Source organism: Mustela nigripes, chromosome 14 (assembly GCF_022355385.1).
Source record: "Mustela nigripes isolate SB6536 chromosome 14, MUSNIG.SB6536, whole genome shotgun sequence".
Lineage (NCBI taxonomy): Eukaryota > Metazoa > Chordata > Mammalia > Carnivora > Mustelidae > Mustela > Mustela nigripes.
The window spans coordinates 108,406,628-108,433,992 of record NC_081570.1 but is presented as its reverse complement, the minus strand read 5'-3'; positions in this window follow the sequence as shown (position 1 = coordinate 108,433,992).

Sequence of the window (27,365 nt, the reverse complement as noted above, 5' to 3'; positions counted from 1 at the left end):
CCCCCCCCCCCCCCCCCCCCCCCCCCCCCCCCCCCCCCCCGCCAGCAACTCTCAGTTTGTTTTGTAAGATTACGAGTCACTTATGGTTTGTCTACTCAGGCACTTTTTACTACAACTGGGGCTTTGGAAAGTGAGTCAGACATTACCTCTTTGGACAGACCTGTAAGAGAAGAACAGGGTCTGCAGCTTTAGTATCTGGACTTTGTTATTTTTAATCTTAGGGCTCATCGTCATCATGTCTCCCCTTCAGGTCCAGTGAAATTTATGCCATGCCTCAAATCTTATTCTCCCTTACCTTAAGGCCTTCATGCTGTTTCCTCTTCCTGGAACATTTTGACCTCTCATCCCAACATCCAGTCATTACATTTTATGCATCAGGCTTCAGTTTAGTTGGGTCTTTTCTGTTCTCATTCCTTGGGTGAGTGAGTCCTCTTATGTATTCTCATAACACCTTAAATACATCCCAGTGTAGCTTTTGCCATGTTTTATTATAATTACTTTGTTCTTTATGCCAGTATCTAAGTTTTCTGAGAGCACACACTTATCTCAGAGGCGTCTTCAACATGGCGGCTAGAGGTACAGACTAAAGCCATGACATTTACTGACTTACTGACTTAGGAGAGTTACCCCCTTCTCTGTGCCTCATGTACTCACCCATAAATCAGGGGTGTTATTATACTGTCTTGTCATTTTGTGTTTCTCATAATCAAATGCTTAGAAAAATTTCCAGCCTGACTCATAGTTGAGTACTCTGTAAAGTTTGCTAGGAAGTCTACTATAATAATAGTTCTTACTAATTATTATATATAATTATATGTAATTATATGTTATTATATATAATATATATTACTATATAATTTTATATTATTATTATTAGTCACAGACACAGTTCCAAGATATGTAGCACAATATTTGCCATGGAATAGTGCTAAATCAGTGCTTGTTGAATAAATGAACTAACAAAAGAATGAATGATATTAAAAATTATATATTCAGATAACAACCTAGCAACATAAGAGAATGTATATGATCTAAAAAATGTAAGAATGGGAACCTCCCAAAGGCTGGATTGCTCTCTTTGTTTCCCTTCTGACTGCCAGATATATCTAGAAGGGAGCAGACCTTCCAGGGGAAATGTCCCCTAAAAATAATTGGGCACTGATAATTAGTATGTGCTTTAGTGATATCCTTTGTTATCTCAAGAAACTTCCTTTCTGGCCTCTTTCCAAATCACACTTCTGCCAAATAACATTTATAGCATGATAGGAAGAACTTATTTCTTCTTTCTTCCTATCCATGATAGGAAGAATTTCTTTCTTCCTATAATTTCTTCATGATAGGGAACTTCTTTCATATTTTACCAGCTAAATTCCTCCTTACACACTAATCCTATCAACTCTGTCACATTTTTACTGACTTTGTTACAGAGGGGTAGCTGGGCATGCAAATAAACACCCTCAATCCTATGCTTTTCCAAGTTTCTAGCTATTTTTTGTAAAGACTGTTTGTTGTTGCTGTTATTCTTTCCTTTCCTACCGCCTTTATGGATAAGCAATCAAAATCTTCTCGGTTGTGTGCATAAAAAAGCAATGTTTTTGTACATTCCTCATTCTTCATTTGTCCTTTTGACATATATATATGTTCACGTGTCTAATCACACGTCAGATTTTCCTTTCACCTGCCATAGAATGAGGAAATTAGTGAGATAACATTTTCTAAAACAGCTATATGGTGTTGTTCTCATTTTTTTAATTGTTTACAACAGCACTTATATGTCTATAAATGGATATAGCTCTATCTACATACCTATATGTCTAAGTCAAGGGTCAGCTCAATATGGTCCTGTCAAATCTGGCTGGGCTACCTGTTTTTATACAACCAACCAGCTAAGAATGGTCTTGAATATAATTAAATGGTTGAATAATATTTGACGATAGTGAAAATTATCTACAATTCAAATTTCAGTGTCCATAAATAAAATTTTTTTGGAAACACAGTCATGAACCTTCATTTACATTTGTTTTTGACGGATTTCAGATTTAGCTGAAGAGCTGAGGTCACTACAGAGATCATGCAACCCACAGAGTCTAAAATGTTTACTATTTAGGCCTTTAGAGAAAGAGTTTGTTGATCCACTGCCCTAAATACTTAGGAAAATAGTACTTACTTGAATGTTTGGGATTTAAGGTATATTTTTAGTTTCTAATACTTCTATTCCTTAAAATTTCCACAGTGAATAGATATTATGGCCATATTTAGGGAAAATTGGAAAAATTCATAAAAATTAAAGTACCTCATTGTAGATTCATTAAGAATATTCTGATACGAGTAGGTGGAAATAGCTGCCTTCACTCTGGAGGCCTCCAGACTAGCACAAGAGATGAAGCAATCATTACCAAAGAGAGGGCTGGCTTCCTTTCCAGTCTCCTGTCCCAGTCTTCTCCCCTCATTCCAGGCTTTAGCCACACTCCCTTTCTCTCTCTGCAAATAAACCCAACTCATTCTGTTACTGTGGCCTCTACACTGGCATCTCCCTGGAGAGCCCTTCCTCCAATTTTCACATGGCTGACAACTTTGTCATTCAGAGCCTAGCGCAAATGTCACCTCATGAGAGATCTTTTCTGACTCCTCTGTGTAATGTTATACATTATCACAGTCAGTCTTGATCACATTTTCCTGATTTTTTTTCCCCCTCTATGCACATACCACTCTCTGCTTTATTTCACTTGTTTTATTATATACTTATTGTCTGTGAGAACTAAAAGTCCATAAATGCAGACTCCTTATCAGTCTTCCATCACTTTTCTACCTTAGAACATTGGACAATAGCAAAGGATATAGAAAGACTGAATGAGTAATAGTTGTTTCAATTATAATGTTAATGTGTAATGTTATATGCACATTGAGATCTTGAAGAATCCCAAGGGAAAACCAAATTCCTTCTGGGGAAAGCCTCTCTAGTCAGCAGAATCCCTTGTGTTAATCATCTACTGACAACTTAATTTGGAATTTAACTGTGCCAGTGATGAAAAAAGCCAATGGTTCTTGTATCTGACATGATAATAATGCTGATTGAAGGGAAATATGCAACTGTAAGCAAATTTAGGGAAAACAATTACGAAGAATGCTTTTGAAAAATCATAGGTCCACTAATAATGCTTTATTTTTCTGACCATATGAATGAATGGATGAATATTTACCTAACCAACACCAACAGGATATATTTATTCGATAGCTTATTTGTGAAAAGATAAAATAAGAAGTGTTACCATGTTTAAGAAACAAATAAAATAAAGGAGAGATATTTGTGTAATCAGGTTGTAAAAATGAAATATTATAAAGATAAAATGCATCACCAATATAAATTTAAGATACTATAATAGCAGAATTTATGTTAAAAGAATCATATCCCCAAGTCTTAACTGCTGATGGGAGAAATTTAGGTATCCTGGGAGGTCAAAATGAAGCTAAATTTTTGCAACTTAATCTTTTGCCTATGAGTTTTCTAAATTTTCTTTACTATTAGAGGAGGACAGACAAAACTTATGGCTTAATGAAAAAGGGAGTTTCTTATAATCCATTATTCTTAAGAATGAAGACTTGATCCTCTTTTTCATGTTCTAGTTGTGGGAATGTTGTCTCTGATTCCTTTGCTTTTTCCTATAATATGTATTCATATAACATCTTTCAAAATATATAAAACTAGCTACTGTCAAAAATTAGTGTACTGGACTTGGGCATTCAGAAAAATAAAAATGTGTACAAAGAAGCAAATGCCATAGATGTAGGACAGCTACAGAGTCTTGCCCTTTCTCTAAACATTTTTATCTTTCACATGCTTTTGCATTTCTTTCAGCTAGTAATTCTCATCTACTTTTTTTTTTTTTTTTTGCATACATCCACTTACATTCAACATCAATCTTCTTTTTCAAGGGGTCTATGCGTAAGGATAAAAATTTATTATTAGGTGATGCAACATGGGGGCTTAAGTGCGTAGGAGAAGAATCAATGAAACAAGATGGGATTGGGAGGGAGACAAGCCATAAGTGACTCTTAATCTCACAAAACAAACTGAGGGTTGCTGGGGGGAGGGGGTTTGGGAGAAGGGGGTGGGATTATGGACATTGGGGAGGGTATGTGCTTGGGTGAGTGCTGTGAAGTGTGTAAACCTGGTGATTCACAGACCTGTACCCCTGGGGATAAAAATATATGTTTATAAAAAATAAAAAATTAATAAAAAAAATTTATTATTAGTGTCAATTGAATGACACTCCCATGAAATACAGTTGGTGGAAGAGGTGTGCATTCCATGCCTAGAAGCAAGAAAATACCTCATTTGGGGAGAGATGTCAACTGTGACCTGCTCTCCTTGGAAAATGTTTGGATGCTTAGGGCAGTGCTAATGACCTTGGTCTATTATGTGGGAAAAGAGAAATCTCACAAGCTGCTATTGATCAATCCAAGGAAATACTAAAACCCAACTTGGTGGATATTTAAAGTCCTATCATTATTACATTGATGGATAAGATGTTTTTGTTTATGCTCTGTGAATATCTCAAAAACCACCTTCACAATAAAATTTACCATAATGATTTTTATAAATCAGATGTTATAGTTTCTCTTCCAACACCTCTTCCTATTCTTCCTGTGGATGAAATAAACAACTCTACTGTATTCCCTGATTTCACTATAGTCCACTGAAGCCATGGGACTATGCTGTCTGTGTAAGGCAAATAAATATTAGGTGCAGCATTTCTAGGCCTAAACCATAAACACATTTACCCTTCCCAATGCCAGCTGAATGTTAACCAAGGCAGAAGGCTTAGCTATCTTTAATACCTTGCTCCCAAACCATTTGGTCTGTGAATGAAATGTGAAGCAAGCTGGCCCCCATTTTTCCCACTGCCTAGACAGTTCAGCTGACTGTAAATGATGAACTACTCTTCTCTCACTAAAATTTTATGTATTCTGTTTTATCTTAGTGACTAATGACAGTAAATAATACAGTAGTCTACAAAAATACATCTAACAGTATTGCTCTCCAGTTTTCCTTCATGGTCATAGTTAAGTCTTTTAATTCCTTTAGCCATTTGCACAAATAAACTTTGAGTTTATAATAGAGAACAAAGAGTATCTGTTCATCTCGTCAGTAAATATTCATTGAATATGTTCCTCAAGCTAAACACTGTGTCTAATGGACAAACAAAGATGAATTACATAGTGCTGGTGTGTATTGTAGCTGAGGGTGGATGGTTCTAGAGCCCTAGTTGTGGTACCAACGCCATGGGCAGCACCTGTATGGTATAGCAGCAGCAGCTCCTTTGGCTTCTATATCTGTAGCATCTTGGGGAATTGTTCTTGCTGAAATATATTTCTTTTGACCTTCAATTGATTCTGCAAACCATTTAATAATTCTTTGTACTAAATTGGTTTTTTTGCTTAAACTAGTTTCAGTGGATTCTGTTCTCTGAAACTGAAACTTGGATAACAAGTTTTCAGCATTCCAAGAATATACCTTCAGATGGCTCAGCCTTTGAACTCCAGTTTGAGAAGGACTTCATTTAATGTTAAATGTAATTATTTTAGGGTTTCTCTTGGGTAAATAACAGGTGATTGCAAATCCAAATACCAAAGTAGGAATGGAAATTTATTAGTGTTTAATTATATGATGATCACTCAGATAATTCAGAATAAGTTCATATTTTTTGTTAACAAAATGAAATAAAAAAATAGTTATGTATAAATTCACAGACACACAGGTGCTACAGATCTAAGATGAACGAAATCCTAGTTTAAAGTGTGTCGTGAAACAGTGTTTGGCACAGTCATGAGAAAGCGCTCCATCAATTTTCACAATTTTAAACATAATGTTAATGCTAAATATCAAATGAGATAATAATATGGAAGTACTCTTAAAGTGATAAAGGGCTGTACCCATTGTCTGGAGTTTCATCTACATAAATGCCTCACATATCCTTGGCACCATAATAGTTTATGATAATAGTTTAGTGTAACATTATTGTAACTGAAGGATAATTCTCTCAACATTTTGTCTATTGAAGGCATGGATTGAAATTACATAAAGGACCCTTCACTCTACAGACAAAATTCTAGTTAAATAGTGTTAGTATAAACAAAAGAGGAGTCATATAATTAAATGCTCATAGCAATTTTTAGGTCAAGATAGAGGCCTCTGTGTAGAACAGTTTAAATTATTGCTTCTCATGTTCTACTTTGCTTTAGAGATCTCAAGCTACCATTATAACACCTTTCACTAGACTGAAGTTGCAATAGAAATTAAATCAGTCTTGTGATTGATATTACTATTGCCTGACTTCTCTTACTGTCATTCGACAGGAAGCCAGTATTGGCAGTGGATAGAGAAGGAATTGCCATTTTTTCCTTCATTTTGTGACATCACAGGCTTCAAGAAAAGTTATTCTCAATGTTATTTTTTCTACTATGAACACTAATACATAAATTATAAATCTTAGTCTATGTTTTCCATATTTATTGGAGATATATATTCCTCAGTTCACACATCCTCTGAACTCAATATTAAAATCTGCTTTGAGTTCCAAAACATACAATTTAAAAACAAAAAGACCCTTATATAATATTTATATGTATATATCAATATGTAATATTGATAAGGTGGGTTTATTTTTTTATTTGTTTTTTTTTTAATTTTTTTTAAAGACTTTATTTATTTATTTGACAGAGAGAGATCACAGTAGACAGAGAGGCAGGCAGAGAGAGAGAGAGAGAGAGAGAGGGAAGCAGGCTCCCTGCTGAGCAGAGAGCCCGATGCGGGACTCGATCCCAGGACCCTGAGATCATGACCTGAGCCGAAGGCAGTGGCTTAACCCACTGAGCCACCCAGGCACCCAATAAGGTGGGTTTATATAGAAAGAAATAGTGCAGACATATGAATATGAATCCCATGGATGACCTAAATCTTATAGGACATTTTCTGGATTAATTTACTCATTGACACTATTGCATTTTCTTTGAATTCATTACTTCTACTTTTATTCTGCATAGCATCTAGATACTCACTCCTAGAACTTCATTTTTGCCCCCACTGACTTCTTTAAGTCTTTTCTGCCTTTTAAAAGCAAAGAAGAGAAAAACTAGTAAGTAGCTTTTACTAACTCATAGCTGTTTTTATCCCTCCCTTTTGTTCGTTCCTTAATATGTTCTTTTCATTGACCTCATTGTCTCTCAGATTTCACTGCTCCTTATTTCCTCTGCACCATGCATGTCTCGCCCTCACTACCTCACACCTGCTGTAAGGCCTTTGCCACCCTGCCTATTTCCTGACACCAGCCTCTTTTCCCTCCCTAACTCCATATATTTCTTCAGAGGCCCTTGCCTCTGAAGGATATTCACCGTGCTGCAAAATTGTTCAAGAATCTGTACTCATTCCCACTATCTCTTGCAAATGTTGCCAAATACTTATATTGTTACTCTTTTGAAATATTTTAGGCACTAAAGCAAACAAATGTAAAGATGTTTCTTTCCTACTCAACTCCATAGAAACTACTGCAGTATGCAGATCCTCACTGTAAATGGCCAGTGGGGTATAGAGTCTGGGTATAGGATATAGAGCAGTTCCCAAATAGAATATGTTATGATTTTGGAGGGGGAAAGAAATAACATTAGTATCCAACAGAATGCCAGCGTTTTTCAAAACACCATTAAAGGAAAAGTAATCTGTGAAAATCATTTTGAGAAGACCTATTGTTAAAATATGACCATCAACTCACCCATTTAAAAAATCTCAGTAATTGTCAAGAGCCATAATCTAGGTGTTCTTGTGACATGTTCTATACAAGGCTTGCTCAATTCCACTTCTGTGGAATCATTCCCAACTAAGATCATCTTTCTTTTCCTCTTCACTAGTTACTGCCAGACTGCTATGATTTAGGTCAAAATCCCCCATCCCAAAAAGCCTTTCTTAATGATCTCCATTTTAGGCTATTATGCTTTATTTTAGAGCCATAGTAGATATGCAAGTTTTTATGCCTCCATCTAAGAATTATATCCTCTTAGATATCAATCTTGTCTTTGTGGTTGCAGTGTAAGCTTCTTTTTGAAGTATGAAAATTTTTTTTGCTTAACCCTTACTGTTTATGCCTCTAAAATGAGTGGCAAATTGTAATTTTTAATGATATTTCCCTCCTATATTTGTTGTTGGTATCTATAAATGTAAAATAGCCTTCTGGCTACTAAACTGAGGAAGCCCCCTAAACATCCCTGAATACATTTTAGATGTAGATGGATATATTTTAGATGTAACAGCATGGTGAGTAAATGGCTGACAATGACAGGATGACAACAGACATTCAGTACTTTCATGTAAGTGAACATCATTCCTGACAGCTTATGCATGACATAAGAGAAGGCCTTGCAATACACTATAAAAGAAGAAGGACCTAAGCAGTTTTTAACAGGTACTTCATCTATAATGTTTTATAAGCTAAGGGACAATATATGCATATATCCTATATACAAATTATCCTATATACAAATTATGTAAATTTAAGTATCAAGGGATTCATGCATTTAAGAATGAGATATATTGAAGTTCTAGCATTTGCTAATTCTGAGTGATCGATATATGAAGGAGTATTGTGCTCTTTGTAACTTTCTATATCTTAATATTTCTTCTAAAAATGAAGATAGTTAACCATTCTGCATAATTAACAAGATTTTTTTTTGTGAAATCAATTTATACCTTGATGTCACTTCATTTGAATCCTATAAATTATTTTGATTTGAGTCTATATTTTGTAGGCAACTTTCTGATTATAATTGCCTCCCTTAGTGACCTAAGTGTACTGCTTTGCATGAGTTATAGTTTTTACTTTAGTTAATACTTTAGCATTTTGTTATATAATTGAACAACATGGTGATTAAGGGTGCTGATTCCCCATGCTGTCGAAATCTGCATGTAACTTTTGACTCCCCAAAAACTTAACTGCTGATACCCTACTGTTAACCAAAAACCTTACTGATAACGTAGTCAATAAAGTACATATTTTATATGTTAATATAATATATACTATGTTCTTTCAATGAAGTATGATAGAGAAAAGAGTATGTTATTAAGAAAATCAAAGGAAGAAAAATACATTTACAGTACTGGACTGTATTGAAAAGAGTTTGCATATGAGTGGACCTGCTCCTTTCAAACTGCATTGTTCCAGGGTCTACTATATATTGCTTTCTGTTCACGTGAGTCTGTTCCAGACAGATACACCCATACTTGATGTACTGAAAAATTGTCCAGCTTTCTGAGTCTGTTAGGATGAGAGTCAGACTCTAAAGCAGTGTTTCTCAAAGTGTGGTCAAAAGACAACCTACAGAAGAATCATCTGAGCAAGGGTCTGGCTTTTAGGTCTGGTCAATGGGAGTCTTCAAGCAAGAATCCCAGGCACGTGTGTGTATATTCCTACTCATATGAGAAGGAACATTGTCCCTAGATCACTGAGTCAAGGCCCCTTGCTAGTTTTCTTACTACAGGCATCAGGCCTCTCTTGGTAACACTCCAATGTTATCAAATTATTTTTATTGCAACTACATTAAAACTTACTACTCCATGGACACACTGGTACAAAATTTCCCATACAATTTATTGTCAAATATTAATAATAGGAAACTCTTCTTAAGAACAGAATTCTGTAATTATAAATCATACTTAAATGTGTCTTACTATGATACTTGAGATAAAATAATTATTTTTATGCTTAAGCAAATGCCTATATTCACTATATAAAATATATTCTCTGTATTAGTGTATTATCTCACTAAAATTACACAAGGCATGGTTAATATCTTTTTAAGAAAGAAGATAGTAAAAATAAGACAATAATCTAAGGATTAAAGCATATGTAGCTTGGTCTTAATGTCTTGGACTTTACATATTTATCCAGACATTGTTTTAATTCCCCCCAAATTTTTGGCATAGTATCAAGTTGCAAAATTTTAAAGATATTTTAAAGTGATATTATTCAAGGTGAGTTATAGTTTTTACTCTAGTTAATACTTTAGCATTTTATTCTGTGGAGTGTGAGTGACCTCTCTACACTCTGAAAGAGGGTATTTAAGATTTCATATTGACTAACATGTAAGAACTAATAAGCATCACTCTGGGTTCTCAGTGTCTTGTCTCCTAGATCCTCTGTGTTAAAAAGGGCAGCATAGAAAAAAGCTACAATGGAAATTCTTCTCAGAAATATTCTACTACTGTCCTCGTATATACACTCTTTTTCTGCTGAAGGGTAAATCTTAAATAATTTTAAGTAGAGTAGAAATCTAGGAAGTTTATTGTTTTTATTTTTATTTATTTATTTGTTTATTTTTTATTAACATATAAAGTATTATTAGCCCCAGGGGTACAGGTCTGTGAATCACCAGGTTTACACACTTCACAGCAGTCACCATAGCACATACCCTCCCCAATGTCCACAACCCCACCACCCTTTCTCTACCCCCCTACCCCCAGCAACCCTCAGTTTGTTTTGTGAGATTAAAAGTCTCTTATGGTTTGTCTCCTTCCTGATACCATCTTGTTTCATTTATTCCTTTAGGAAGTTTTTTTTTTTTTTATAAAGGTGATAAATGAGGCAATTTTTATCAATAGGAGAGTGTAGATCATGGATGTTTGGCTTTAAAAATGTCATAAAGATATGAAATAACATTATCATTACATTTTACATAAAATTCATTCTCTTTTGGTTCAAAATAATCTTAACTCCATTCCCATGCCACTCTGATTGTCATGATAGGTTGCTTTCCCCCTGATAAATAATTAAATTCCACTAAATCTTATGACTTAAGTCCTTAAAAGAAAGTATTTCCAGTTTTAAGTCATGGTAGGTTTTAAAATATTTTATATATGTAGAAATTCTCTTTTGTGATGAAATCTATACATTTCATTCTGTAGTTTAAAGTCCATGCTTAGAAGACATCATTATTTCCTCAGTAAAATTGATGTACACCATTGTTCGGAGGAGGCTGCAGTAAGGGTTTGGAAACATGCCATTTGTGGGAATGGTGGAAGGTAATCTTCAAGCCTGAAGAGGCTGTCCAAGTTAAAGAGGATCATCATTTCAATTCCATGTTGTCACTAACCCCCAACAGTAGCATGAACAGCTAGGTTGTCTAGTTAAGTAGCTAGGTAGCTGGCTAGTTAGGTAGACAACCTAAACATCTAAACCTAAACAGAGAGACTATATAAACTGTATAAACACATGTATTTATTAACTTTACTCACATACAGACATGTAGTATTTTTTTTTCTTGGTGCCTATAAACAAGATGAATGGACTTTTGATTTTGTTATTATTTGTTGCTTTTCCTGCTCTTTCTCCAGTTTCTTAGGAGCAGAGGTTAATTTAATTCTAAGGCCCAGGCACACTGTCATCCTTGGTCAGTGCAAGGTCCCTGTCTTCTTTTACATTCCCTCCATCTGAGATCCTCATTTACTTCCCCTCTCCCTTTCCAAAAGTACCTCCTACAATGCATTTGATATATTTTCATGAATATATGAGGTGAACAAAATTCATTTCCATTTTTTAAGCTCTATATTTATTTTATTTTATTTTTTTAAAAAATTTATTTATTTGACAGAAATAAATGAGCACATGAACAGGGGGAGGGGGCAAAGGAGGAGCAGAGGGAAAGGGAAAAGCAGAGTGGAGGTCAATCCTATGTCTTTTTTTTTTTTTTAATTTCTTTTCAGCGTAACAGAACTCATTGTTTTTTGCACCACACCCAATGCTCCATGCAATACGTACCCTCCTTAATACCCACCACCTGGCTCCCCCAACTTCGCATCCTCCACCCCTTCAAAACCCTCAGATTGTTTTTCAGAGTCCATAGTCTCTCATGGTTCATCTCCCCCTCCAATTTCCCTCAACTCCCTTCTCCTCTTCATCTCCCCATGTCCTCTGTGTTATTTTTTATGCTCCACAAATAAGTGAAACCATGTGATAATTGACTTTCTCTGCTTGACTTATTTCACTCAGCAAAATCTCTTCCAGTCCCGTCCATGTTTGCTACAAAAGTTGGGTATTCATCCTTTCTGATGGAGGCATAATAATCCATTGTGTATATGGACCATATCTTCTTTATCCATTCATCTGTTGAAGGGCATCTTGGTTCTTTCCAGGTTTGGCAACTGTGACCATTGCTGCTATAAACATTGTGGTATAGATGGCCCTTCTTTTGACTACATTTGAAAAATTGGGGTAAATACCCAGTAGTGCAATTGCAGGATCGTAGGGAAGCTCTATTTTTTAATTTCTTGAGGAATCTCCACACTGTTCTTGCATTCCTACCCACAGTGTAAGAGGGTTCCCCTTTCTCCACAAACTCTCCAACACACGTTGTTTCCTGCCTTGCTAATTTTGGCCATTCTAACTTGTGTAAGGTGGTATCTCAATGTGGTTTTAATTTGAATCTCCCTGATGGCTAGTGATGATGAACATTTTTTCATGTGTCTGATAGCCATTTGTATGTCTTCATTGGAGAAGTGTCTGTTCATGTCTTCTGCCCATTTTTTGACCTGATTATCTGTTTTTTGTGTGTTGAGCACTACTAAATTTTTATCCAAAAGCTACAAATCTGGTGATTTGGGAGCACATGCACCCCAGTATTTGTAACAGCAATGTCCACAATAGCTGAAGTATGGAAAGAGCCCAGATGTCCATCGACAGATTTATGGATAAAGAATATGTGGTGTATATATATAATGAGATGTTGCTCAGCCATCAAAAACCATGGAATTTGTCAATTGCAAAGACATGGATGGAACTAGAGGGTATTATGCTTAGCGAAATAAGTCAATCAAAGAAAGAAAAATACCATACAATTTCACTTATGTGTGGAATTTAAGAAACAAAACAGATAAATATATGGGAAGGGAAGATGAAATAAGATAAAAACAGAGAGGAAGACAAACCATCAGAGACTCTTAACTCTAGGAAATAAACTAAGATTTGCTGGAGCGGAGGTGGGGGCACGGGGTAATTGTGTGTTGAGCATTAGGGAAGGCACTTGTAACTTGGGTGTTATACGCAATGGATGAATCACCAAATTCTACCCATGAAACTAACAAGACATTGTATGTTAACTAAATTGAGTTTAGATAAAAAAAAAAAACAAAAAAAATGGAATTCAGATTTCCTGAAACTTTGGGAGATCCAGCAATACTGGTTCATTTCCTCACTGGCTTCCCTTGACTGAAGCTGAGTCCAGGCTGTCCCTTCCTGTTAGGAACAATGCCATGGCACATGGAATAGAGATTAAGAGAGGTAGGACAAGCTTGGAGCCAAGGTACAGCACACACAGGGACTGCCTAGGGCTTTCAGAGGGCAGAGTGGTTAGGAGGGACTGGGGCAGACAGAGAAGGCTTCATGAAAACTGGACAGAAGGGCTGGTAGAGGTGGAAGAGGAGACCCTCATCTCTGATGGAAGGGGAGAGTTTGGAAGAAGGGAGGGGTAAAGGAAAGCACCAATAGTAAGCCCACCATATGTACTTCCTGGGTCAAGGGCCCGGGTGCCAATAGGACACATCCTTCAGCAAATGTGAGTTCTTCCATATGCCAAACCCTGGGCTGTGTGCTTGAGAGGATATGAGAATGAATAAGAATGCCTGTTGAGGATATATAGACAACTGTCAGACAAAGGCAAAACATGTAAACAATTGTACTCCTGGAGAGAAAGTACTGAGAGCCAGAAGTGGTTTGTAAGAACTTTTCTGGAAGGAAGGGATTGTTTGCAGTTAGGAAGAACAGAGCAGGTTCCTAAATGGTGGCATTTGAATTGAGCCACAAAGGTGAGTAGGACCACACCCTGTAGCAAGGAAGGGCAGTCCAGGGTGACAGCACTAAAGACAAAAGGCTGGATGTGCATGAGGCAGAAGGGCAAATGGCAGGTGGGCCCCATATGTCCCCAGGTGAGGGCTGGAGAGAGCTGATGGAGGTGAAATGGGCCCCTCCCAAAGGGCTATATGTGCCATGCTAAGCAGCTCATGTTTCTCCCTCAGTTGATGGGGATCCAGGGGAGTTTCATGGCAGGGAAGGGACAGATGCTGCCTACCAAGAGGCTACATAAAAATAGTTGTCTTCTAGGTTGTAAGTTCTTTGGGAGCATGGCTCCCACATTGGGAACATGTTTAGGAAGAGTAATTCTGATGACCTGTAGATACCCAGCAGTCCTGAGAGAGGTGTAATTGGAATTGCCCTTAACCAGAAACAAAGATGTTTGAGCCCAATTCCTGCTCTGCACCAACATACTATATAGCCTTGCTCAGGTCTATCTGCAGACATCAGTTTCTTCATTTGCAATATAAGGGGTCTGACCACCTCTGAGGGGCCTTCCAACACCAACACACCCCCTATTAAGCCAGAACTCCCACACCAATCCCTTGCCCTCCCTCCTAAGAACACTTAGCTCAGATCCAAGCAGGCACAAGAAGGCTCAGCCGTCTTCTGGGGTTGTCCACATGTGAGAGTCAGAGTGAGCCAGATACCTGAGAGTTCCTTAGCTTCCACCAGCCACTTGTTCACCCAAGTTGGAAGGCCTAACCTCAAAAGGAGTGGGGACAGCAATCAGTGCCCCAGAAGAGGCAGATTACTGGCTTGCCCAGGGGGGGCTAAGGGTTGAGATGGAGGAGATGTGAGCTAACCGACCAGCTTCCCCCCAAACCAGCTCTAGGTCCAGGGCTGGACATTTCATGAAAAGTCAAAAGGAGCTCTATGAGCATTTTCTGCCCCTCTCGAGCCCTATTCTGGTAGTGATAATTCAGGTCAGGGTTAGCTCACTGCTGGCTCATCAAGCAGTTTTCTCATGAGAGCTGAGAGCTGCCTATAAATGTTGGGTCAGCACCACACCTCAGTGTGGCTCTTCAGCCTGGGTAAGTGAGCTGTCAACTTCTCTGGACAGGAACCAGACTACCAACTCTTTTCCCCACCAGCCAAAATTCTTTAAACCCTCTTCCTAGAAGCCTTCTTTATTGGACCCACCCACATTATAACTTCCTTCACATTTCTTAGATCATGTTCTGCTAGAGCCTTCTGCCTCCAAATGCTCTGCTTTCTTGCATTCTCCATATATTTTAAAAAGCATATTCCATGTGTGGCATAGGGTCTTCTTTCAGTTCAGTTGTAAGCCAACAGAATAATGTGTTTTTCCCTTCATTCCTGAGGCAACCAGTAGGAGGCATTAAGGAAGTTTGGTTCATTTTCTTCTAAGCATCCAAACACCTACTTCTCAACTATATAGGGAGAGTCCCTGCTCCTACAACCAGGGCTCCCAGGCATCTCTTAATTAGATAACCCTCCAACCAGCCATCAGGACCCTCTCTAGCAAGGCAGTTAAGTAAACTTGAGCCTTGCCATAGAGGGGATTGCTGCCCATTTGATAGGTTAGACCTTCTGATTAGGCAGATACCTTGACCTGGGACCCATATCCTTGGCTACACTGCACTTCTCAGTCTGTGTATGCACAGTACACACCCATTTGGCCAATCAGGGATATAAGGGCCCTGTGTGCCTGTGGAGCTCGACCCTGGACCCAAACACTTGCACATTCTCCAGAATTGAGGGGGTCCACACACTTAAATCATCCTGAGGTAGTAAATGCAAGTTGGTAACAGTTAGCCCCCATTTGAACTTGCCACCCAATGGTATTCTGGGCTTCTCTGGCAACCAGGGCACCAAGTGTCTCTTACAGGAGTTTTGAACAGCCAACCCACCAGCCCTGCCCTGGCAAGGGAGGCCAGTGTCCTCTCTCTCTAGTCTCAGGAGAAATATGTGCACCTGTGTAGGTTATGGTTTGGGATTACAGAGATGTATATTGCCCCAGGATCCGCTCTGTGTCCCAGTGTCTCCTGATACTTGCCTTGTTCCAGGTCCCTGGTTACCATGACCTTCACAGCCCCAGAATGCACAACTAACACCCCATCATTAGGCCTTGTGTAGCTGGGTCCCTGTAGGTCAAAAGACATGAAACCTGGCTTCAATCACCTACATAGTATCCAGTGTAGAGGGGACCCATGTACATAAAATCACTCTGAAACAGCAGTTACAAAAACTGATGCCAGTCATTCCCTATCAAGACCAGCTTATTGAAAGGCCTCATGCTTCTCCAACACAGAGTTCCAGGCTATTATTAGATGGTACCTTACCAGATTTCAGAGCTTACACGGAAGGCATCCAAGGACTCTTGAGCTCTGTTTTCAGGGGCACTACTGCACTTTAGGTAGGTCAGGGCATGGGATTAGCAGACACCTTATCCTCCAAGAGCCCTCTCTTACAACCCAGCCTATCCCCATGGTTGCCCTGTTCTAAGTTTCTGGCTACTCTGCACTGCTCATATAGAGCATGCACAGTACTATCTTTCAGCTGACCTGAAGAACTTGGGGCCCGGCAGGCCTGTGGAGCTGGAGCCCATGCCCGGTCACCTGTATAGTCTCCACTGGGGCCCATGCACCTAAAATCACGATGCGATCTTTTGTGTGCTAGACATATGCCAACTTCCAAGCACTAATTTACATAAATGCTCATATTTGCCCCTAAAATTAAAACCATAAGTATCTGGACTGCCTTGTCAGTGAGTGCTGGAGAAGCTGTTGGGATCATCTGGGAAGCAGTCCAAAAGGGTACAGACTGTCACCATTTAAAACCTGTCTCAGAAAAATTTGGGGGAGGATTGAATTCTTCTACCCTAGAAGCTATGAAGGTGGTTAGGAAGCAGCCTGAGCTACAAAGACCTGCTCAAGGCTGGCCGATGAGGTGCTTATTGCACATGAGTGTGTGTGTGGGAACAGGATGAGAAATTGGAAAGGCTAGGTCGCTGGAGCAGGCTTTCTTTCTAATTCCAAATAATTCTAATTCTAATTCTTTCTAATACAAGGCTATCTTTCTAATTCCAAATCCTAATTACACAAATTGATTGCCTCTGAAGGCAGTTAGGGAAATTTGTCTTGCCAGAGCTGAGTTGGACAGGTTGGCCAGGGTGTCCTTGAGTAAACACACCTGGGAGTCTTGATTGCTGGGCAAGCCTGGGACCCCATCCGAAGTCAGTCCAAATGGAGACTGATTATTGCCAGTTTAAAACTGCAACCTCAGGGTACCTGGTTGTCTCAGCTGATGGAGCATGCGACTCCTGATCTCAGGGCCCTGAGTTTGAGCCCCACATTGAACGTTGAGATTACTTTAAAATAATCTTTAAACACACACACACACACACACACACACACACAGCCTCAATGGAGGTATTGCCACTCCCTGGTTTCAAACTCTTCTACAAAAGCTGTAGTAATCAGTGTGGCACTCAGACATATCAATCAATGGAATGGTAAGCCCAGAAAAAACCCTCATATATATGGTCAATTAATCTATAACAAAGGAGGCAAAAATATAGAATGTAGAAAAGATAGTCTCTTCAACAAATGGTGTTGGGAAACTGAATAGCCATATGCCAAAGAATGAAACTGGACCACTTTCTTATATCATACCCCAAAATAAATTCAAAATGAACTATAGACTTGGCTGTAAGACCTGAAACCATAAAACTCCTAGAAGAAAACATGGGAAGAAAGCTCTTCGGCTTTGGTCTTAGCAATATTATTTTGGACCAGTCTTGCTGGGCAAGGGAAACAGAAGTTGACATAAACAAATCAGTTAACATCAAACTGAAAAGCTTTTGCACAGCAAAGAAAACCATCAAAAAAATTAAAAGGTAACCCAGTGAATGGGAGAAAACATTTGCAAATCTTACATCCAATGAGGGCTCAATATCCAAAATTTATAAAGAACTTATACAATCTAATGTAAAAAAACAACAACACAATTAAAGAAACGGGTACAAGACACAGGCTTATGAAATGATGCTCAGCATGATGGAAATGCAAATCAAAACCACAATAAGATGTCACCTCACAACAAAATCAACAACACAAGAAAAAGCCACTGTTGGTGAGGATGTGGAGAAAATGAAACCCTTATGTACTATTGGTGGGAATATAAACTGGTGCAACCACCACAGAAAACAATATCGTGGTTCCTTAAAAAAATGAAAAAAGAAATATCCTGTGGTCCATCAATTCCACTTCTGGATATTTATCTGAAACAAAACAAAACACCAATCCAAAGAGATACATGCACCCCTGCGTTTATTGCAGCATTATTTACTTTTACATTATTTACACTAGCCAAGACATGCATGTTACTTTAAGTGCCCATCAACAGATGAATAAGGAAGATATAATATATATACACACACATAAATAATATATGCGTATAAAATATATTGTATATGTATATTATATAGTATATATGTATAAGTGTATATGTATGTTATATTATATATGTACATATATTATATGTATAACATATAATATGTATATATTTTATATAATATATGTATATAATGTATATATGTATATGTATATATAGCATATATATGTATATGTATATGCATGTATATATGTATAATATATTATATATATATACACACACACATACACATACATGCACACTATTACTAGCCATTGATGACATTGGTGACATTTGCAAAATATGGATGATCTAAGGGTATTATGCTCAGTAAAAAGACAAATATAGTATGTGTTCACTTACCATGGAATCTAGAAAAAAAACAAAACAAACAAAACCAAACAGAAATAGACTTATAGGAAACAAGCTGTTGGTTACCAGAGGGGGAAGTGGATAGAGGGTGGGTGAAATGGATGAGGGGGATATAGAGATACAAACTTCTAGTTATAAAATAATAGGCCATGGGGATGTAATGCACACATATGGAATATGTCAATATAATTGTACTAACTTTGTACAGTTATAGATGGTAAATAGACTTACCCTAAGAATCATCTTGCAATGTATAAAACTATCAAATCACTGGCACCTGGGTAGCTCAGTTGATTAAGTGTCTGCCTTCAGCTCAGGTCATGATCACCAAATCCGGGGATTGAGCCCCAGGTTGAGCTCCCTGCTCAACTGGGAGCCTGTGTCTACCACTCCCTCTTCTCCTCCCTCTGTTCCTCTCTACTCATGCTTTCTCTCTTGTTCATTCTCTTAAATAAAATCTTTAAAAAAACCTTTCAAATTACTTTGATGTACACCTCAAATTCAAAATATGATGTCAATTATAATTTTTTAAATTTAAATTTTAGTTCGCATACAGTGTAATATTGGTTTCTGGAGTAGAATTCAGTGATTCTTCACTTACATACCACACCCAGCACTCATCACAACAAGCGCCCTCTTTAATACCCAAAACCCATCTAGCCCATCCCCCACCCACATCCATCTATCAATTCTCAGTTTGTTCTCTATAATTAAAAGTCTCTTATGGCTTATTTCCCCTCTCTCTTTTTTCCCCTTTCCCATATGTGTTTCTATTTTCTTTCCTAAATTCCACATATGAGTGAGAGCATGATATTTGTCTTTCTTTGACTGACTTATTTTACTTACTATAATACACTCTAGTTCCATCTACATTGTTGTAAATGGCAAGATTTCATTCTTTCTGATGGCTGAATAATATTCCATTGTGTGTGTGTGTGTGTGTGTGTGTGTGTGTGTGTGTGTGTATCTTATTTATCTGGGTATCAGTCAATGGACATTTGGGCTTTCTCCATAGTTCGGCTATTGTTGGTAATACTGCTACAAACATTGTAGTGCATGTGGCCCTTCAAATCTGTATTTTTTTAATTCTTTGGGTAAATACTTAGTAGTATAATTGCTGGATCCTAGGGTAGTTCTATTTTTAACTTTTTGTAGATCTACCATAGTGTTCTCCAGAGTGACTACTCCAGTTTGCATTCCCACCAACAGCGCAATAGTGTTCCCCTTTCTCTGCAACTCACCAACATCTATTGTTTCCTGCATTGTACATTTTAGCCATTCTGACAGGCGTGAGGTACTCATCATGGTTTTGATCTGTATTTCCCTGATAATGACTGATGTGGAGCATCTTTTCATGTCTGTTAGCCATCTGGATGTCCTCTTGGAAAAGTGTCTATTCATGTTTTCTGCCCATTTCTTAAAATTTTTGGTTTTTGGGTGTTGGATTTGATAAGTTCTTTATAGATTTTGGATACTAAACCTTTATCAGATATGTCCTTTGCAAATATCTTCTCCCATTCTGTAGGCAGCCTTCTAATTTTGTTGTTTTTTTTTTTTCCTTCATTGTGCAGAAGATTTTTATCTTGATGAAGTCCTAACGGTTCATTTATGCTTTTGTTTCCATTGCTTCCAGTGACATGTCTAGTAAGAAGTTGCTTGTAGCTGAGGTCAAAGAGGTTTCTGACTGTGTTCTCCTCTAGGATTTTGATGGTTTCTTGTTTCACACTTAGGTTCTTCATTCATTTTTATTTTACTTTTGAGTATGGTGTAAGAAAGTGGTCCAGTTTCATACTTCTGCATGTTGCTGTCCAGTTTTCCCAACACCATTTGTTGGAGAGACTTTTTTCCATTGGGTATTCTTTTCTGTTTTGTCAAAGGTTAGTTGACCATATAGTTGTGGGTTTGCTGAATGTTTTGAATTGATGGAATACAGTATAATAAAAACTTAATTGTCCCTTCTCTGGTGATTCTTGCATCTGTGTCAGTTCTGGATCATTTTCAGATGATTCATCTGTCTTCTCATGAGGGTTATGTCCCCTGCTTCATGGCATACCTCAAACTCTTGGATGGAATGCCAGATGGTGTGAATGTTACCTTGTTGGTTGCTAGATACTTCCGTTTTCTATAATTTTGAGCTTTGTTCAAGGATGTATTCAAGTTACCTGGAAACAGTTTGATCATTTCTGGTGTTGCTTTAATGATTTGTTGAATGGTCCAGAATAGAGCTCCCTGGAGGGTTAATGATGAGTTTCAAGAACTGTGGCAAGACCTCCCTGAGTACTCCACATTATGCCTTGGGAATTAGGAGGGTTCCTTTGTCTCAGTCTATCTGTTGGGCACAGGCTCTATTCCCAGAGCTGTGTGAGAACCAGGCCCTGTTCAAAGGATTGTCTACTGATTTGCTATCTTTGCTTCCCACGGAGGCCCTGAGCAGGACCCTGTAACAGTGGGGGAGGGCCCCTTCCACAGCTCTCACTAGTTGACTTTCTGCAGCTCTGTTCTTGCCCATACACTGTCCTATGGACTCCCAGCTCAGTGTCCTCAACTCCACAAGGTCTACTGGGCTACTCTTCAATTTCACCTCCCCTGGGCCTTGTCTGGAAACTCTCTGGTAGCAGTACCTTGGAGCAACTATAGAACTCTGCTCACTTGTGTGTTTCCATGTCTCCAGGTTGGCTGTCTTCTTTGCCTGATACCAAGTATCTGGAAATCTGCATTTCCTAGATCTTGTGTGGTTTTGTTGCTGTTTTGTTTTGTTGTTCAGGCAAGAAACTAAACCAGTTCTTGTGAGTCCACATTGGTGTGACTCCCTTAAGTGAAAATCAAAGTTGGAAAGTGTCAAGTTCCGAAAAGAGACTTTTACAGAGCCACAGCACTGGTGAAAGCATGAAGTCAGAAACCCCTTCAGAGTCCAAGCTTTGTCTGAGATTTTGTGGAGTGTTTGAGGGGTAACACCTAGCCTCTTACCTCTGTCCTCGGTGGGAAGAGAGAAACACAAAGCAACTTTACCAAAGCACTGACCAGCTAAGCACTAAAAAGAGAAAGGAACATAAATTCCGACTGTCTCAAGGACCTTACTATACTGCTTCTAAGAAGATTCCAAAAAGCATAAATGCAGTTCCCCTTTTCAACAAATTATGCAACCAAGTTTCCCATAGTTGGAGAAATTGCCAGGGTCAGCACAACAGGAGTGCAATGGATAAGCCTCACTCTGAAGAAGGCACTTTCACAATCAAGACATTTCCCACCCCCCAATATGACTTGCCCCGCCTCTGGCCCATCAGAGCCTCAAATGCCTTCCACCATACAAACATAGTCACTAGGCTGGCACACCCCAAAACCCTTTACACCCCGTCCTGTTTCAAGTGTCCTAACCCTCCACACAAGTCTTCTTAATACAATGGAAGCAACAGCTATGCTATTTCCACAGCCCTGGGAATTCTACCATCCAGAACCACATCAAAACATTGCCTGATTTACATCAGACAGGACCTGCCCAAGAAGTCAAGGGCCTCACCTCACTCTCTCACCAACTCCCAGTCCGTTAACCCTGCCCCCAAGCTCCCCTCTCACCTTGGATTTCTGATGCTCCTCCTCTTCCCTCCTCAGCCCTCCACTTGTCTGGGCTTCCTTCCTCCCGCTCCCAGTCTTCTCCATCTTCTCCCCTCCTGCCTGATTTGGTTACCACTCCTCTTCCCTCTCCCTGCGGACACCTCCACACCTTTGCGCACACACACTCAGCTGTTCAGCACAGGGAAGGCTGCGCCAGCCTGAGAGAAAGTGAGGGACAATTTTCCACCAGCCAGGGAAGTGCAGATATATCTCTCCTCTCTTTCACTCTCTCTCTGCTCAGAACCTGGTTTGCAGAAGACAGAGTGCGATGGCTGCACCTGAGGAATTCAGCCTCCAAGCCAGTCCTCCCCCCTCCTACCCACCAGGCCTGGACAACCCGGGGGTGTGACCAAAGTCAGTAACCTCTGGACACTGGTGCAGACCCCTGTAAACCAGATCCCACACGCTGAAAACATCCAGGTGCTTGCTTTTTCATAAGGTTTCCTAAGGCAAGGCTGCTCCGCCCTCTCGTGGCCGCCCGGAGAGGTGCACAGGGATCCCTGTGTTGAGAGGCAAGGGCAAGTTCAAAGGAAACCCATCTTTCTACTTAGATCCAGTTCAGAGTTTACAGCGGGGGAGGAGAGGTGTTAGTGGGGTCCCAGGCACTCCACTCTCCCACCACCTTCCCTCCCTCCACAACTGGGCACTTCCCTTAGATGAGATTTCTGCAAAGTCCACCTTTTGAGGGAAAAAGACAAGTCTGGAAAACAAAGCAAAGCAATTACTCTGAAGAGACTAGTACTTGGGCAACTTTATGTTCATTGATGGAGCCCTCTAGGGTTCTGATTTGCCTTTGTTTTGATTGCACCCTGAGATCGTGGTTTACCTTTACTAAACTGTTGAAATAGAAAAGATTTAGAGAGGCAATTGACATCAGTTTTCCCCTGAGTGAATATTGTGAACAGAATAATGCCCCATCCCTAGGAGTTTCCTCCATTCTAATGTGTGGAACCTGCAAATATGATACATCACACAACAAAAGGGACTCTGCATAGATGCTTATGTTAAAGACCTTAGAAAGGGAGATCACCCCAGATTACCCAGGCAGCTCCTTGGAATTGCATGCAGACCTTAAAACTGGAAAAGGCAGAAAGGGAGGTCAGAATGATGTTGTATGAGGAGGACTCTACCTACTTATGTTAGGGCTGAAGATAGAGAAAAGGACGATAAGCTAAGGAATGTCCAGGGACTGTAGAAACTTGAAAAGGCAAAGAAACATATTTTCCCCTAGAGCTTCAAGAAGGGAGGCAGCCCAGCTGACACCTTGATTTTAGTTCCATGAAATCCTTTGGGGATTCCTAATAAATGTGTGTTCTTTAAAAAAAAAAAAAAAAATCAGGGATGCCTGAGTGGCTCAGTGGGTTAAGCATCTGCCTTCAACTGGCACAAAAACAGACACACAGATTAATGGACCAGAATAGAGAGCCCAAAAATGGACCATCAACTCTATGGTCAACTAATCTTTGACAAAGCAAGAAAGAATGTCTAAAGGAAAAAAGACAGTCTCTTCAACCAGTGGTGCTGGAAAAATTGGACAGCCACATGTAGAATAATGAAATTGGACCATTTCTTTAAACCACACACAAAAATACACTCAGATTGGATGAAGACCTCAATGTGAGTCAGGAATCCATCAAAATACTTGAGGAGAACAAAGGCAATGACCTATTTGACCTCAACCACAGCAACTTCTTCCTAGAAATATTGCCAAAGGCAAGGGAAGCAAAAGCAAAAATGAACTATTGGGACTTCATTAAGATTAAAAACTTTTATATAGCAAAATAAACAGTCAACAAAACCAAAAGACAACTGACAGATAAATGACTGGTAACCAAAATCTATAAAGAACTTACCAAACTCAAAACCCAAAGAACAAATAATCCTATCAAGAAATCAGCAGAAGACATGAATAGACATTTCTGCAAAGAAGACATCCAAGTGGCCAAAAAACACATGAAAACGTGCTCCACATCACTTGGCATCAAATCAAAACCACAGTGAGATACCACCTCACACCAGTCAGAATGGCTAAAATCAACAAATCAGGAAATGACAGATGCTGGCAAGGATGCGGAGAAAGGGGAACCCTCCTACACTGTTGGTGGGAATGCAAGCTGGTGCAGCCACTCTGGAAAACAGCATGGAGGTTCCTCAAAGAGTTGAAAATAGAGCTACCCTATGACCCAGGAATTGCACTACTGGGTATTTACCCTAAAGATACAAACGTAGTGATCCAAAGGGGCACGTGCACCCAAATGTTTATAGCAGCAATGTCCACAATAGCCAAACTATGGAAAGAGCCTAGATCTCCATCAACAGATGAATGGATAAAGAAGATGTGGTATATATACAGTGGGATACTATGCAGCCATTAAAAATGAAATCTTGCCATTTGCAACAACGTGGATGGAACTAGAGGGTATTATGCTGAGTGAAATAAATCAATCAGAGAAAAACAAATATCATATGATCTTTCTGATATGAGGAATTTGAAAGGAAGGGCAGGGGTTTGTGGGAAGAAGAGAGGGAAAAATAAAACAAGATGGGAATGGGGAGGGAGAGAAAGCGCAAGAGACTCTTAATCTCAGGAAACAAACTGAGGGTTGCTAGAAAGAGGGGAGGGATAGGATGACTGGGTGATGGACATTGGGGAGGGTGTGTGCTATGGTGAGTTCTGTGAATAAAAATTAAAAAAACAACAAAAAAATCTGCCTTCCTCTCAGGTCATTCATGTCTCAGGGTCCTGCGATTGAGCCCTGAATCTGAATCTGGATCCCTGCTCAGCGGGAAACCTACTTCTCTCTTGCCTGCCCCCCCCACCCCAGTTGTGCCCCCCCTCTGTCAAATAAATAAAAGATTTAAAAAATCATTTTAATTCCAGTCAGTTGGCATACAGTATAATATTAGATTCTGCTGTAAAATATGATGATTCAACACTTCCATATAATACCCTGAGCTCATCACAACTTCACTCCTTAATCCCCACCACCTATTTGAGCCATCCCCCTCTCTTCTGGTAACTGTCAGTGTATTCTCTATATTTAGGGATCCATTTCTTGATTTATTTCTTGATTTCTTTCTTTCCTTCCTTTCCATTTACTCCCTTTTTTTTTTCTTAATGACATCCCTTTCTTAATTTAAACTCAATGATTAGTTTTGACATAATGTTTGAAGATTCATCAGTTGCACATAAAACCCAGTGTTCATCACATCACGTATCCTCCTTAATTCCCATCACCCAGTTACCCTGTCATCCACCTCCCTCCCCTCTGCAACCCTCAGTTTGTTTCCTGGAATCCAGCCTCTCTCATGATTTGTCTCCCTTTCTGATTTCTTCCCATTCAGTTTTCCCTCCCTCCCCTTATGGTCCTCCATGCTATTCCTTATATTCCACATATGAGTAAAGCTATATAATAATTATCTTTCTCTGCTTGACTTATTTCACTTAGTGTAATCCCCTGCAGTTCCATTCTTGTTGATGCAAATTGTTTTATCCTAACTCAGTTATCCTTCCTGATAACTGAGTAATATTCCATTGTATATATGAGTCACATCTTCTGTATCCATTCCTTTGTTGAAGAGCATCTCAGCTCCTTCCACAATTTCGCTATTGTGGACATAGCTGCTCTGAACATTGGAGTGCAGGTGCCCTTTCTTTTCACCACATCTTTATCTTTGGGGGTAAATACCCAGTAGTGCAATTACTGGGCTATAGTGTAACTCTTATTTTATACTGTTTTCCAGAGAGGCTGTACCAGCTTGCATTTCCCCCAGCAGTATAAGAGGGCTCCCCATTCTTCACAATGTCACCAAATTTGTTGTTCCCTGTCTGGTTAATTTTGTCCACTGTAACTGCTGTAAAGTAATATCTCATTGTGGTTTTGATTTGTTATTCCCTGATGGCAATTGATGTAGAGCATTTTTTTATGTGTCTGTTGGCCATTTGTATGTCTTCTTTGGTGAATTGTCTGTTCATGTCTTCTGGCCATTTCATGACTGGATTATTTGTTTTTTTTTGGTGTTGAGTTTGAGAAGTTCTTTACAGATCTTAGATACCAGCCCTTTATCTGTTAAATCATTTGCCAATATCTTCTCTTATTCCATAGGTTGCCTTACAGTTTTGTTGACTGTTTCCTTTGCTGTGCAGAAGATTTTATCTTGATGAAGTCCCAGTAGTTCATTTTTGCTTTTGCTCCCCTTGCCTTTGGGGATATGTTTAGCAAGATGTTGCTGTAGCCAAGGTTGAAGAGATTTCTGCCTGTGTTCTCCTCTAGGATTTTGATGGGTTCCTGTCTCCCCTTGAGGTCTTTCATCCATTTTGAGTCTCTCTTTGTGTATGGTGTCAGAGAATGGTCCAGTTTTATTCTTCTGCATGTGGCTGTCTAATTTTCCCAGCACCATTTATTGAAGAGACTGTCCTTTCTCCATTGGATATGCTTTCCTGCTTTGTTGAAGATTAGTTGACCGTAGAGCTGGGGGTCCATTTCTGGGTTCTCTGTCCTGTTCCATTGATTTATATGTCAGTTTTTGTGTAAGTATCATGTTGTCTTGATGATCACAGCTTTGTAATATAGTTTGAAGTCAGGCACTGTGATGCCCTCAGCTTTGGTTTTCTTTTTCAACATTGGCCTGGCAATTTGGGGTCTTTTCTAGTTCCATACACATTTTAGGATTGTTTGTTCCAGCTGTGTGAGAAATGTCGATGGTATTTTGATAGGGACTGCATTAAAAATGTAGGTTGCTCTAGGCAGCATAGACATTTTCACAATGCTGATTCTTCCAATCCAAGAGCATGGAATGTTTTTCCATCTTTGTGTCTTCCTCGATTTCTTTCATAAGTGTTCTGTAGTTCCTAGAGCACAGATCCTTTATCTCTTTGCTTGGGTTAAATGATTGGTATGCCAAAATGGCACATTTTGGGGTGGTCTGCCCTTGGCCCCTACAATGAATTGGGGCAGCTTTCTGTTTCTGGACGGTGGTTCTGGAGGTTGCCCCGGGGGGGGGGGGGGGGGGGGGGGGGGAAGGTGTGAAATGGCTGAGGAACTCAGCCATGTGTAATGTTAAAACAGACAACTAAGCTGACAGAGGCTC